Source organism: Echinops telfairi, unplaced genomic scaffold (assembly GCF_000313985.2).
Source record: "Echinops telfairi isolate 266 unplaced genomic scaffold, ASM31398v2 ScPeMD7_2010;HRSCAF=2546, whole genome shotgun sequence".
NCBI lineage: Eukaryota > Metazoa > Chordata > Mammalia > Afrosoricida > Tenrecidae > Echinops > Echinops telfairi.
In genome coordinates this window covers 20,739,253-20,743,269 of record NW_022105908.1, presented here as the reverse complement: position 1 = coordinate 20,743,269, position 4,017 = coordinate 20,739,253, and positions in this window count along the sequence as shown.

Here is a 4,017-nt window from a genome sequence, read left to right as displayed (position 1 = left end):
GAAGGAGAAGAACAAGAGAATGGCATGGTGGAGCATCTGCTCTTTGGAAACTTCAGCGGGAGAGGAGAATCCAGACCACCAGCCCAGGTTGATTCCTGTGGAGTGGTTCTCAAGCACCCTCCCACCCTCTAACCTCTTTGCCGATGAGACAGCATTCGGCCTCCCCAGGAATTCTGGATGGTGACTTTCCTTCTGGGGGGCTCGCAGATCTGTGATGTGACCAAGCAGGAACAAGGGCTCACTGGGGCTCCTTCATTTGTCCTATGGCCCCTCGCTCAAAAGGGCAGCTTTGGGCCACCGCCCATTAAGTTTCTCTGTAACCCAAGATCCTCCCTAACTTAGGATCTGACAAGGCCAAGAGGCCAGGCTGGCCACCCACATGCTGATGGCAGAGCAGTCTGTTAATGGGTCTCCCTTCCTCTCCTGGGTCACAAGCACATAGCACTGCCTGCGGGCACTGGCTCCATTTCCCTCCGCTTGGCTCTGGATCGCAGAAAGGAGACACCTGTTTGCTTAGAACATCAGCCAAGAGTTGTACACAGCTGCCAGCTGTGTACAATCTGGGTACAGGTACAACCCAAAACTGCTGCCAACCGAGAGAGCAACTGACAGAAAGGGCCAGACGAAGCACTTTCCAGCCAGGAGTGCCCTGCAGATGCGCTGCCATCACAGGTGCTGCTCGCATTTTGCCCCCTATTTCTCTCTGCCAAGCCGTCCCCACCATTTCCATTCCATAAGACTGGGCACTTTCCGTAGGCATGTCATTTCACAGTTGATGAGCCCCTGGACCGAGATGATCTTGTCTGCCCTCATCCCAGCCCTGTGTGGGCAGCATCTTTCCCCCACTTCACAGAGGAAGACATGGGCTCTGGGAGCGAAGTAACTCGCCCAAGTTCACAGCACTAATAATGATTGTCACAGCCATAACTGGATTTCTCTGCTGGGTCCTACCATTCATTACAGCGGCTACAACGAACTCAGACCATCACAGCTACAAGGTTTGTTAGAAAAGTAGCAGGTTTTAGAATTCAGGATCAAGAAAGCGTCAGGATACAGTTCTTCAGTCAGGAGAGCCTTTTCTCTGCCGTGCCCACCGGCATGCCTTTCCCTAGTCAGAGGCCTTTCAGCCCTCACCCTGCGACTACTGCTTCTATCTGCTTCTGGGATGGCTCGTTTTAAGCCTAAAACTATGATAAAACTGACCAATCCTCTTGTTAGCATTTCATATATCTCATCTGCATGGTACCACACTGTGGTAGTTACATAACCTGGTGTCAATTTGGGACTTGAGAGGATTCAGAGTGAAGGGGTGGAGTCTAGTCTGTCAATCGGGTCATAGCCAATGAGGCCTCTGTGTGGGCTTGGCCTTCTCCTGAGGATTCTGGGAACTGTTGTCTTCCTTCTTGGAGGTGGGAGACTCTTTCTTCTCTTGGCTCACTCCCTAAGAGACTCTCGACTGACAAGGCTCACTCCCTAAGAGACACTCTACTGACAAGACACATGGCACTACGCTGATAGACCCCATGCCCTGGGAACTGGAGGAGCCACGTGGAGACCCCTGCCAGTGCTAAGATGCTTCTACTGCCACTGGATCCACAAGACTTTCCACCCACTGGCCTGTGAGCTCCCTGCATTTGGCATCATGGCATGTGTTTCATGAGTCTAAGAGGACTTTATAGACTGGTATCAAACATAGGGGGTAATATCAGATTTGTGGACTTGATCTGGATTGGGCTGGGATGTTTTCTCAATATTTAAATGGCTCTTGTATATAAAGGTCTTTCTTATACACACATGAGTGTCTATGAATTTGTTTCTTTTGTCTACCCTGAACTAACACACACACCCACAAGGATGATATACCTTATTTGCCCTGGTGGCAGAGTGGGTTACACGTTGGCCTGCCAACCACAAGGTCAGCAGTTCAAACCATCAAACCCCTCTGCAGGAGAAAGGTGGGGCTCTCAACTTCTGTAAAGAGTTGCAGTCTCCGACACTCACAAACTCAGAGACTACTATGAGTCAGCATCCACTTGATGGCAGTGAGGTTTTTTTTCTGTTTGGGGGCTTGTCTTTTTTTTAATTTTTCAAGTACCCAATTTCCTTGATTAGTGACAACCACATGATTTGCCTAGTGCCATCTAATTGGTTGGGGAGAATTACAAGACCATGATGAGAAAGACCCTGTAATAGTGATCCATCCACTACACTGGGGAAATCGTTATGCAGAAGCTGATGCTGGGGCCAAAGAGACCTCATTTACTGCTCCAAATAGTACCCTAGGTGTGCTTGCCATTGAGTAATGTTCAGCACCCTTTGGTTTTTCTAACTGCAAAAGAAATATATCTTTCAAATTTAAAAAAAAGAGAGAGAGAGAGCTTCGTAGCGCGCGCGGAAGGGAAGGCATAGGCTGCTTCCAGTGGGCTCTAGAGTCCAAGGAAGGCCTAGGCACAGCCATGTGGGGCCACGGCTACAGCGCCGGTGGAGACTGCCAAGGATGCTGCAGGCTTAGGGGATGGCAAGGTGCTGAGGGCACAGAGGAGCCGATGACAGCAGGGCGACCAGGGTGACCTTGAGGTCCCCAGAGGCTATGCGACCCGATGACCCACCATTCTGACTGTTTGAGTTCATTCTCGCGGCCCCGTTCCCCGACGCCCAACTTCTCAAAACCTCAGAAGCTTGATTGAGAAGAAACCAATGGTTAAGGGCAGCATCCTGACTGACATATGGGCTGCCGAAGACCCTGTCCTCTTAGGAATGTCCACGAGCTCCTTCCTGGAACAAGCTACCATGGTGATGCGAAACCTTCAGCACAAAACCTAAGCTTTGGCCTGAAACAGGGGGGCGGAGGCCAAAGCTTCCCACCCATCTTAGGGAGGGGGCGCTTCCCTGGCCCCTGAGTGCTGGAGTCCTTTGCCACTAGGGGCACTTTGCCACTGTTTGCCTAATGAAGTAGCCCTGTGTGCAGGGCCCTCCGCTTTGGTTTCCTCCTTGCTGAGGGAGGAGGGTACTGAAATGTCTGTCCCTGAAGACAATAAACCTGAGCGGCCTATTTTCTGGGTCCGTGTCCCTCATCCTGATATTGCATGAGAGGTTCTGAGCCGCTGGTGAATTCTGGTTTTCAATTAAGTCAATGAAACTGAAGACAATTTAAGAGATGCAAGTTCAGTGTCTTCCCAATTGTGTCCTGCTATTCAGCATTCACAACTGCCAGCGTTTAGAAGTTGGTTTTTGTTGTGTGGTGACATCTAGGTAGCAGTGTGTGTTGGGCCAGGGTGACTAGAGAAACAAATCCAGAGGCACTCATATGTATGTAAGAAAGAGCTTTCTATCTAAAAGCAATTGTATATTGAGAAAACATCCCAGCACAGTCCAGATCAAGTCTATAAACATATTAGCCCATAAGTCCAAAACTAGTCCATTTGTTCCTCTTCAGACTCACGCAGCACGTGCAATGATGCCAAATGCAGGAACATCACAGGCTGGTGGATGGATAATCTTGTGGATTCAATGGCAGTGGAAGCATCTCAGCGCTAGCACAGGTCTCCACGTGGCTCCCCTAGCTCTCCAAATGTGGCTCTTCCACAAAGTGAAGCAGAGAAAGGAAGTTCCCAGAATCCCCATGAGAAGGCCTAGCCTTCAAGGAGGCATCATCAGGCTGTGACTTGATTAACAGACTAGACTCCATCCCTTCACTCTTAATACTCTCAAGTTGACACGAGATTATGTAACTACCACATAGTGCATGCATCTAGTTATGAAGTGTACAGTTTTCACAAGGTGACCATTAAATTTTTCTTGTGCATATTTTTTAAAAATTAAATTACATTGGAAATGTATCTAATTAGGGATTTCTCAAATCACACAGATCATTCCAGTTTGAAATGAAGACATCAGAGTGATGCTTTCATTGTAACCTCTCCAACAAAGACAGCAGCAAACTATTCCAGCCTGGCCAGTGTGTCAAGGTCTCGGGCGACAGCAGAAGTTGCCTCTACTCTGCATAGAATGGGATTC